The sequence below is a fragment of the Myotis daubentonii genome, chromosome 2 (assembly GCF_963259705.1).
Source record: "Myotis daubentonii chromosome 2, mMyoDau2.1, whole genome shotgun sequence".
In the NCBI taxonomy this organism is placed as follows: Eukaryota; Metazoa; Chordata; class Mammalia; order Chiroptera; family Vespertilionidae; genus Myotis; species Myotis daubentonii.
Window position 1 is genome coordinate 142,488,922 of NC_081841.1, and position 12,281 is coordinate 142,501,202.

General features: G+C 36.8%; 1 non-coding gene across 1 annotated transcript; it reads left to right on the top strand.

Annotated features, from left to right (window-relative positions):
* The first annotated feature begins 3,377 nt into the window (after positions 1-3,377).
* LOC132228946 (U6 spliceosomal RNA) lies at positions 3,378-3,483 on the top strand. The gene has a single exon (XR_009451543.1). It is a non-coding gene; the product is annotated as a U6 spliceosomal RNA (small nuclear RNA).
* Positions 3,484-12,281: the final 8,798 nt, after the last annotated feature.

A 12,281-nucleotide genomic window follows, 5' to 3' on the forward strand; every position in this document is an offset into this window, starting at 1 on the left:
ATTTAATCAGAACTAATTTTATACTTTACAGTACATTATTTCTGTATATGCAGCATCAAAAACTTTCATTCACTTATCTGAAAGCAACAAAAAAATCTTTTTTCTTCATGATAGACACTCATGTCATTATGTAGTGTGTCATAGTAGCAAAGAAATGAATGTTGAATCAAAGTACAGATCAGCATGACCTGGACTAGAGGAAAGAGGGGACATGACAAGAGGATGACAACTCAAACAGAGTCAAAAGGAACTATATAAAAATCAAAGCAATAATGAATGTCACTAGACACAACGAGCTCCTATTATCAGTAGGTGAATTGAAATCTCTTTTTTTCTTTGAGGGATGAGAGTAGAAAATGACAAGAGACAAGTAAAACTTAGGTAGTATAGAAAAACGTATTTCTTTGTAGACACTTTCTTGCTAAGAATTCCGTTTCATTTCAATTAATTTTTCATATGTTCTCACTGATACACTTGTTCTTCCAAAATTGTGTCCATTTACTATAACTGCCAAATTTAAAAATAATATTTACAATGATTGGTTTCCCTAGTTTATAAAATTGTTTCAAAGAGAGTATTTGTTATTTCTCAAACTAACTGAATTATTTAAGTCAGGTGCCTGATATTATTAGTAAACCTCTACTGTACTTTAAACAGTTAAATTTGAAAGATTTTCTAAACAAATAACTGAAAGATCTGAACAAAAACCTAGTTCTTCTTAATCCAAATGCTGTGTTTCTGCCATGATCACATCTTTATGATATTATCATTGAATTTTTAGTAGTTTAGCTAATTCAGCAGATATAAAATAAATCTTATTTAGATTTGCATTTTTAGGTAAGAGAACAGTAAAGGATTATCATGCTAAATCTGGCACTTTTTGATGGTGTTAATGATGTTCTCTGAAGCAGTTCAAAATGCAATCATTTGTGTTTACTACATACATTTTAATATTTATATTCTTTAGACAGAACAGTTCAAGAATTACCTTGTTAGGCAAAAAATTAAAAAGTGGCAACATGTTAAATTTAATTTTTGTAAATACAGAAGTAAAAGATATTTTGGCTCTAGTAGTCTAAGTAAGAAAAATGAAATTAGTGAGGGGACAGTTTTAGCAAAGTGCCAAGAAATTCATAAATATATTTTGAACAAACCAGCAGATTAAACTGCAAAACAATTTGGGTATAAACGAGAAATTTATTTGGGGGAATGACCTGGTGAGTAAAAAAAAAGAAAAAGAAAAAAGAGGAGGCAGGGAAAACACACTGGCAAAAAGAAGAAGGAAAGAGAAACACAAAATGACAAAAGACGAGAAGCAGTGGAGGAAGAGAAAAAGATCAGATAAGGGAACTGATCTTTCTTCACTGCAATGTCAATGACCAGCCTCTGTGATGACAGGCGGCAAGTTGTTGAGGATATTCAGTACTTAATTATGAGTAGGATCAAATCCACCAAAGGAACTATTTCTCCCTCTTCTCTTTCTTCCAGTACCGTACTTTAATATCCACAGACTAAGACATTTCTCTTTTTATTAATGCCCCATGTCCTTCTATTAATGGAGGATTGCATAGGTGGAATTTCTCCTTCACTAGTGGGAGTGGTGTTCTTGGGGAACAGCTGGAATAAGCATTTCCGGAAGCCCGCATGGGAGGATGAGAGGTGGTAGACAGGCTTATTTTTGTGAAATTATATTCCTCAGTTTCCAAAGTCGCATTTCCCTTAAACCAGTCCTGGAAAAGGAGCAGCCGGGGCTTTAGTAGAGCTGGAAGCAAAACCAGAGTCCAAAGTTTCCATCCCATGGTGAAGCTGAATCCAGCAGGACATTGAAACAGGAACTTTAGGGGTAAAATAGGACAGGTTTGGGGTTGTTGTGTGTTAATTTTCATTAGTTTCCAGGAAGTTTTAGATTTATTTCTTGATCTCATCGGTAACACATTAATTATTTAATACACTATTTAGCCCCATGTGTTTGAATGTTTTTAGGTGTTTTTATTATAGCTGATTTCTAATTTCATTCCACTGTGATCTGAGATGGTTGGCATGATCTTCCCCCCAGGCAAAGCTACCCGTACAGCTAATGCCTGCATGAGGGAGCTAGTCTCCACAGTGAGGCAGTGACTCAGCACAGGAAACCAGGCGTCTGCCTTCTGAGTTCTAACCCCAGAGCCCCCAATCCCGGCTTCTGCTCACTCAGCTCCTGTCCGCTCAGCCCTTCCTCTGCTGGTGCACAAGATGGGTGGCTCCACAGGGAATTTTGTGCATTGGCCCCTTAAGAGGATGCCTGGTCCTCCAGCTGTCTCTGCCTAGCCAACAGCAACTCTGCTGCTTTGCATGATGTTATGTGGGAACCCTGCTCTGTTCTAGTGCTCTCTGCTGGGGGGCCCAGCTTGGGGATTAGATCCCAGAGTTCTCGTTGGCAACACACCACGCCCGCCTCCCCCCCCCCCCCCATGGCTGAGATATCTCTTGGGACTTCCGTTGCACTCTGTCCAAGCCCAGCCTGTCCTTTCATGCCTCCTCCCCTCCTACCAGTCCCTATGCAGTCTCCACTTTTGGTCCTTGGTTACCAGGGTTCTCTCCAGCAAGTCTTCTGTTGATTATTCAGGAAGTTTTTCTACATTTCAGTTGTAATTCCAGTTGGGTGTTGGGAACATGTTTGTGCAGCATCCACTTAATCTGCGGCCATTTTTAATCTCTATATTTCTTACTTAATATGGAGCTGTTGCATATTGATTCAAAGAACCATAGGAATGGCTGGGTAATGCATTTGTATTAGAAATGTATAGAATGAATTCAATCACCATTTTCTCATTAACTCTGTGTTTATATTTATATTCGTTATTATTATCATATCTGGTTTTTAATTTTAAGACACAAAAACATTTTATTCTGAAACTCCCTCATAGACATTCTCTAATTCTACTTTACTAATTACTTTAGTAATTCTAATTACTACTTTATCAGTAATTTCACCTATTTGGTTGAAGTAAAAAAAAAAAAGACTTCTCTAAAGTCAATATATTCTATTTTCCCTTTAATCATAATGAATAAATTTTTTAAAAGGGGCAAACACACATCCATAACAACAATGACATCAACCAAGGAACCAAACCCCGTGTGACTGAGCAAGTATACTTCTGATATCTTGGTGCTTTACATCACTTTTAGATCTCAGGCTTGTGCCACCCAACCCCAGAAGCATAAAGATAGGTGAAGAATTTTAGCAATTCAGAATTCAGTGAGATGCAGAATGGGAGGGGCAGGGCTCACCCACTACCCAAATTTTACTTATTATTCATTATCACTGGAATATAATCATTCCATTTCTGGATTTCCTAAATCTCTTCATGGAAATTATTTTGAGAAAAGCCACACATGTTTATTTTTTACCGCACATGTACTAAAATTGGAATGATACAGAGAAGCTTAGTATGGTCCCTGCATAAGAACAACATGTAACTTTTAGTGTTGTGTATTTTTAATTAATTGTTCCAGAGTTTTTGTTAAGGTAATAAATTTATTGTGAAAATAGTAGTGATGATTGCACAATATTGTGAAGGTAATTAATGCCATGGAATTTACACTAAAGTTATTAAAAACAGCAAATTTTATAGTACATATTTTTAAAAATATTAGTAAATAAGCTTACTAAAATAAAATATAGTTGCTTTTAGAGGGTCCATTATATTGAGTCATTGTTCCAAATTCTCCTCTTTCTTATAAGGGAAAATTGAAAATTAATTAGAAGAACAAGAATACAAAATTGTAATTATGATTTATTTTTCATTTTAAAGCTGAATAACAAATTCAGCAGTATTTTGCACATGAAATACATTGAAAAGTAAATAATTAATATGTAATGAAAGCCATGGGAGTGATATTGTTATAATTAATCCAGCTATTAATTAACTGGATAGGAACAGAGGGAAGGCTAAATATTATAAGCATGACCAGTAAAGTCTGGGTGAAAAAGATAAGGATATATCCCACTTCTAGGAATATATCCTAAGAAACCCAAAACACCAATCAGAAAGAATGTATGCATCCCTATGTTTATAATACCACAATTTACAATAGCTAATATCTGGGAACAGCCCAGGTGCTCATCAGTAGATGAGTGGATAAAGAAACTGTGGTACATTAATACCATGGGATACTTTGAGGCAGTAAAAAAGAAGAATATCTTACCCCTTGAGACAGCATTAAGGGACCTGAAGAGTAACATGCTAAGTGAAATAAGTCAGTCAGAGAAAGACAAATATCACATGATCACACTCATATGTGGAATCTAAGTAACAAAATAAACTGATGAACGGAGTGGGTCCAGAGACTGGAAGCATGTAACAGAGTGCGGAATCTCAGAGGAAAGGTGGGAGAGGGTGGGCAGGTGGGAGGTTATCAACCAAGGACCTTGTATGGACAGAGACAATGGGGTGGTGAAGGCCTGGGGCAGGGGACAGCTGGAAGGGGTCAATGGAGGAAAAAAAGTGGCATATGTAATACTTTCAACAATAAATAATAAAATAAAAAATGAAAAGATAGGGTGAAAAGGCAGAAATTGCATGGAAAAAATAAGAATTATGTTTGAAAAACATAGACTGATTGTATAAAATGACTTAAAACTTGAAAACTGAATTGATAAAAAATAATCATAGGCAAACTAAACTATGGCTATCTGTAGTATGCTTTTATAACTTCCAAGCAAAATGAAACACACTGACCACAATTACTTAAAAATTGTTTTCAGAAATTTCTTAACAGTATGATTGTGTTAATTTTAATTCAACGGTGGCAAATTTACTGAATACAAATTAACATATGTTTTCAGGTGCTTTTTGTTATTTGGACCACAGAGATAGTTGTATCATTGGACTATGAAAGGATTTTTATTTATTTATTGAAATTTTTACTTTTATTCATAGAAACCATTGCATTTTCTTTCATTATTTTCAGCAACGTGATTATTTAATTTATATGTATTTAGATAATGCATTGTTTGAATAATTTTATCTCATTTTGCTTTATTTTTGCACAAAGCATTAATTTCTTAAACTTGATATATGTTAACATGTGTATGTAGGATGTATACAGTATAATTTATCTATGCATGTTTCAAGTCATGGGTCCCTACACTAATTTTTACACTTGGGAAATTTATCACACATATACACATATACACACATAAACACACACTAATATACAGATATATACACATATACGCATAGACACATATAATAAACATATATGTTAACTATATGTAGTTAGAAATAAAAATGTTGCTAAAAATAAAATTGATAAATTTGTTAAAAGCCAAATAAAAAGATAAAAATGAGAAATGTGAGATATGTTATCCAAAGTTCAAGAAACTTAATGTGCTTGCCTCTAGAAGTAATAACAGAAAATATTGAAAAAGAAAAATAATGTTAAAAAATATAGAAAAAAATGCTCAGTATTGAAGGTCATATATTTATATTGAATGACCAAAATAAAAAACAAAACAGAACCAGAAAATTATCATAAAATTCTAAACATTAAAAATAAAGAGATCCTAAAAACCCAATGACTATTACAAAAACAATCATTCACAAAAGAAAAGCAGTGGATTTCAATCAGATTTTCCACTGTGGAAGGCAGTATGCATAAGCATGCAGTCTTTCATCACCCACTTGCCTGCGTAAGACTGGGCCTGGGCTCGGGACATTTCCTTACCAAGAGATAAAGAACCCACACAGCCTGTTCTCAACGTATCACCTTGTGTGGAAATACAGTTCCTTGTTTCAGTCTAAGTGAATGCTCTTTTTTCTTTGCTTCAAGCATGTGAATTATATGGCATCTGGCCAATCCTCCTGCTAGGGAGGGCACAATGTCCTTCAGGGTGTATGTAGGCAAACTGCCCTGCATTGGCCTCCAGGAGAGACCCGCTGGCCATGGTATGCCAGTGCCCATTATTGAAGCTGATCTTGCTCATTCTCTTCTCTAAGTGAGTAAGCATTGTTCCATCCAGTGCTTGACTGCATTGTGTTCTTCTTGAGGAGACTAATACCATGGTGTAAAGGGCAGAAATGTTTAGAATTCTCCTTGAGGATTGGTAACCCATGCACATTAATCTGCTCAACATCTTCCAATAGCAACACTGGATGGCAGTAGAAAATGGATCAGTGATTTCAAATCAAGAATTTTATTTTATTTGCCCAGTGCACAAAATTCATGCACGGATGCGGTCCCCAGGCCTGGCCAGCGATAGAAGAGTGAGCATCTGTCATGGAAGGGCAGGTCCCAGCTGACCTCTGCCCTGAGCAGCACCTGGGCATCACCTAGGACACGGAGGGTGCTCAGTCAGCGATACGGGTTGAATAAGATGTGCAGGCAGCAGCGTTAGGTGTAAAGGCCATCGGAAGGCAGACTCACTTGGAGCCGAGGGCTGGTGAGCTTGGCACAGCGCTCAGGGAAGGCTGTGGGAGCCAGTTGCTCCTTTTCTTGCAAGAAGGCGGGAGGAAGAGAATGAAAAAGGAGCAGTATGTGTTTTCCCTCAACTACCTAAAGGCTGATAATCTCATTCCATTCTGAAAGCTATGAAGAAACCCTTAGATCAGGGGTCCTCAAACTTTTTAAACAGGGGGCCAGTTCACTGTCCCTCAGACCGTTGGAGGGCCGGACTATAGTTTAAAAAAAACTATATGCACACTGCACATATCTTATTTTGAAGTAAAAAAACTGCACATATCTTATTTTGCACACTGCACATATCTTATTTTGAAGTAAAAAAACAAACCGGGAACAAATACAATATTTAAAATGAAGAACAAGTGAAGTTAAATCAACAAACTTACCAGTATTTCAATGGGAACTATGGGCCTGCTTTTGGCTAATGAGATGGTCACTGTCTGGTTCCATATTTGTCACTGCTCATCGTAACAAGTGATGCAAGTGTGCATCAGTTAGTCTAGGTCTGGTTGGAGATTTCAGATGTTTCATTCTGGAAAAAAGCTCTCCTAACTTCAAAAGAAAAAAATAAATCCTAACTTGTTCTTACCTCAGTCCTCAGGCAGCAGCAGGCTCTGCACAGGCAAGCTCGTGACTCGTCGGATCACACCCGAGACTGAGAGGAGGAGTTGAGAGACAGAGAGAAAGAGGGAGTCGGAGAGCGCGGTGCACATTCCACACATGCGCACTGCGGGGCGGGACAAGTCAGCTGCTAAGCAACAGGCAGCTGTAGCAAAAACACCTGGCGGGCAGATAAATGTTTTCTGGGGGGCCGCATTGTCGTCCACCGGCAGTAGTTTGAGGACCCCTGCCTTAGATCAACCCTGTGAGGCGGGTTTTGGGATTATCTGAGATTCCATGGAGAGTACACGGCCTTCACCTGCCACAAGGACAGTGCTTAGTAACTGTCAGCTTTTCGTGCTGTAATTCTTGAACTGGCGGGGGCGGCCAGAGGGATCAGCCTGCTGTGAGAGCAGCTTATCCCAGTCATCCCAGCGGCTGTGGACCCACCCTCTGAGTGGCCACTACTGCTGTGGGAAGGCCGCACACTGACCACCAGGGGGCAGCTCCTGAGTTGAGCAGCTGGTCAGTTGGTCATTCTGGTCATTACACCCTTTGGTCTAAGCTTTTATTATATAGGATGATTTTAGAAAAATATTAGTGGCCTAAATGTAAAACTATTAGTGACCTAAAAATGTAAAAATGTCAGACAATTTTAATATTAGAGAAGGAAATGTAGAATAATATAAGGGGACATATACTTATTTTAAAATTCTGAGGGTTATGAAATATGTTGAATATTTATTTCATAAAAAAATGTATTTTAGTGTAATATTAAGATATATAACATTACAACTCTTACCAAAAGTAAAACTAAAAGCAGTAATAATTTATCAAACATTAGCTTAAAAGGATAGTATAATCCATCTATTTATGTGATAGCCACTAGGTATTGTTTAAAGTTGTTAAGATCCTAACCCCAGCCCTTGCCAGTGTGGCTCAGTTGGTTGAGCATGCATTACCCCATGCAACAAAAATTCACCGGCTTGATTCCTGGTCATACCACATGCCTGAGTTGCAGGCATGATCCCCAGTAGAGGGTTTGCAGGGGGCAGCTGATTGATGTTTCTCTGTTACCGTGATGTTTCTCTCTCTTTCTCCCTCTCCCTTCCTCTCCCTCTAAAATCAGTAAAAACCTATTTAAAAAATTCTGCCCCCAATTTGCATTTACTTCCAATGTGTGTGTTGTTGGAGGTTGGGGGTGTTTTTCCACACCACCAAGCAATTCTCAGACATGGGTTGGGTGTTCTGCAATTCAACTGAACTCTGCCACTACCTACCTGAATATGTTGTTGGATAGTTACCACAGATTAAGGGCTGAGACTGAGGAGACTGCCCTTCTCCACTTTAGATGCCAAGCTCAAGTTTAGATTGTCACCTTCTAATGACCTCCTTGGGTTCCATTAATTTACTAGAGTCACTCACAGAACTCAGAGAAACATAAGTAAAATGTTTATAGCTTATGGTTTGTTATAAAAGGATGTAATGCAGGAACTGTCAGATGGAAGAGATGCATAGAGTAAGCTTTGGGGAAAGGGTGAAGTGTTTTCCTACCCCCTTGGGTGCACTGCTCTCCTAAAATCTCCTTGTGTTTACTAATCTGGGATCTCACAAAATTTGGCCCTTTTAGGTTTTATGGAGGCTTAGTTATATAGGCATCATTGATTGAATCATTGACCATGCATGATTGATTCCACTTCTAGCCTCTATACCTCTCAGGGAGTGAGTGGGTGGAACTCAATGTTCTAACCCTCTAATTATATGGTTGGATTTTTGGCAATCCAGCGAAATTATTAGTTGTGGGCCAAAATTCACCTTATTAAAATAGCAAAAGACACTTTTAGGGCTGTCAGCACTTAGGGAATTCCAGTGGTTTAGGAACTCCTAGGTTCCAGAAACAGAGATGAAAATCAAATGCATTTTTTTTTTATAAATAACAATTCACAGTTGTTACATCAAGAAATAGGTAAAACTATTTTATATAGTTACTAGGGGCCCGGTGCACAAAATTCGTGCACTGGGTGTGTGTGGGGGGGAGTGTCCCTCAGCCCAGCCTGCCCCCTCTCACATACTGGGAGCCCTCAGGCGTTGACCCCCATCACTCTCCAATCACAGGATCTGCCCCTTGCCCAGGCCTGACGCCTCTGGCTGAGGCGTCTGGCCCGGGCAGCGGGGACCCGCAGCTGCAGCGGCCCCGCGATCGTGGGCTCCACTTTAGGCCCAGGCAAGGGAGCCCTAGCTCCTGGGACTGCCAGCTTTGACCATGCCCAGCTCCCATCGCTGGCTCCACCCCTACTTCCTGCTATCACTGGCCAGGGCAGAAAAGGCACCTGATTCTGCGATCATGGCTGGGGGGCCACCTTTGCCCTTCCCCCCAGCTCTTAGCTCCCCCCTGGGTTTCTGATCACTGTCAGTGGCAGGGGGCTTCTTCCTGCTTTCCCTTTCGCCTCCCTGCATTGTGTCTACATAGGCAAATTAACCGCCATCTTGTTGGCAGTTAACTGCCAATCTTAGTTGTCAGTTAATTTGCATATAGCCCTGATTAGCCAATGAAAAGGGTAGCTCGTACACCAATTACCATTTTTCTCTTTTATTAGTGTTGATTGAAAGAAGCACCAGAAGAAGTAAAACTGAGAAGAGTTTTTAAGTAGGTTCTGAAGAATCAGACAGATTGGAAAGCAAGAGCCAGATTGCGTTCTGGTGTTTCATTATAATCTCTTGTCATTTTTATTTCTTACCATAAATATATTATAGTTGTAAAAAATGTAATTAAAATAAAACTAAAGCAGAATAAATGTATATCTTATTGATCTGAAGTCCAAGCAAATTATGTAAAGTAGCTTAAAACTCACAGAAAAGGTATCAGATTTATGCATCTTGCAGCCTAGAATACTACCAAATCTTCATGAACAAATTCCATAATGTTTAGTTTCTTAAAATTCAGTGTTTATCCTAGTTTTATAACGATATATACTAGAATCATAACTAAAGCAGTAACATTTGAATTACATGGACATTTTAAAATATTAAAAAATCAATTTTTAATATACTTGTAGCTTATAAGATACTTAAATGTTTTTGTTTTCTTGATAAATTTCTTAAGTGTATAGATAGATAGATAGATAGATAGATAGATAGATAGATAGATAGATAGATAGATATATAGGTATAGATATAGATATATCTGATAATAAGCTTAAAGATTATTAAAATAGAGTTTTTGTTTTCAAAAAGTGGGGATTTATTTTCCATTCTAACACTTTCTTATCATTTTATATCTTTATAAAGTACCTGTTATGAAAGAATATATTGTTTATAGGTCTAGTTAATCATGTGTCACTGCATATCATAGAGATTCATTGACTTTTCACTTAATACACAACATAGAATCCTGGATAAGATTCATTTATGCCTATAAGTGGAACATACATAGTAAAAAAAAAAAAAGATAAGTTACATTTAGTTCCTTTTTTGATGAACATGGTCCAAACTTTTAAATCTGGAATTGTAACATTCCAACATGCTTGCTATTCATTTATTGCTTTACTTTTTCTTTTTGTTCTGCTTTCTTTATAACTTTTCTTAGGGTTGATGCTTCTCAAACTCCCACATTCATCCTGTCTCATGATCATGAGGTTACATTAATTTTTTTTTTTAAACAGGCCCATTGTTAACTAGGTTTATCATCTGCAAATACTTATCCCCCAGTTTTCCTTAAAATCAGTCTTATATCTATCAAACCATTATCAAGTGACCAGCTAAAAACCCCTCCACCCCCAACCTGGGGACTTACACAGTTCAGATTGTCTCTCTAGCATACTGGGCACATTAAATTTATTTTAAATTAAATCTATTTTTTTATCCCATATTTTAAAATAAGTCTTATTCCAATTATCTACAGGTCTACTCCCCTAAACTCTAGTTTCACAATTTCATCACCAGGAAATTGCTAATATCTTAATCTGCTCCATTTGTAAAATTTTGAATATAGAATTTTAGGTTATTACTGAATCCTCATAGCTGGAGCATCCTCCTAATGCACAATATACTGGAAATTGGATGGGTTTTGAAGATTAAATATAAGTTTTACCCTGATTAAATATGTGATTTTTGGAATAATGTTTAAGCCCTGAGCCTCATTTTCTCTCATATAAAAATTGTTAAAAATGCTATTTAAATATTATTTAAATATATGTTTAAACATATCTTTAGCTATAGTATATCCATTTTTACTATTTCAGAATGCAGTTGAATCTATATGTTTCTGTATTTTGAAAAAATAACCAACAAGGTGGAAATACTTTTTTTGACTCTTACACACCAGATGTAACTTTATTAACCCATATTTATAACCTAAATAAAAAAGAAGGGAATTTCCCTATTTTTGGCTATCATATTGAGTTTTTTTCCTTTTACCTGTAAGGTATTAGTTTCAAGATTATCATCTCTTTCTATTGAATTTCATTCCATCACAGGTAAGTAAATTGGCAACACACAACAACAACAAAGCAGCCAGCAATTATTTCTAGGGCTGATTTTAAAATTATTGGAATTATTAATTAAAAACAATATTATTATGCATTCAATAATGGAAGGATTTGTCACACAAAAAATGACGGTAAATTAATTGGCTGTTTAGCCATGATTGTCAGAAGAGAAGTAGAACATGGAGAGTAGTTCAATAGCTTTATATGTTGGAAGAAATTCAAGTAGCTTCATTATAAGATGTCCACAAGCAATGTTTGTATCATCAATATGTAAAGTTGAATGGGAATTTGGCAACAAATATTTATTGTTTGCCTCTTTAGAACTTTTAGTAATCCAATTAATGACACCATAGGTCCATAGATTAACTTAACATTTATTTTGTTAAGTATTAGCAATTATTTTTATTCCATTAAAAATAATCTTCATTCCATAAGGCTGTTGGCCTTAGCAATACAGCTTTAAACAAAGCAACAGAGGGTTTCTGGTGCTTTAGCTGGAAATTTGAGGCTAAATGTGTCTCCACTTCTACAACGCACCATTTTCCAATATGTTCTTTAGCTGCTAAAGCTGAATATAGCAAGACAACAGATTTTCATTTTATATTGTCACATTTGATTACTTCTGTTTCAAGTCTTGACTGAAACTCTGACATGCACATCAATAATTATTACTGTTCCTATTTAAAAGTAAGCAGACATCAAAGGTTTGTTGTTGTTCTTTGTTTGATTAAAAGGTTTTAGTGCTTTTGT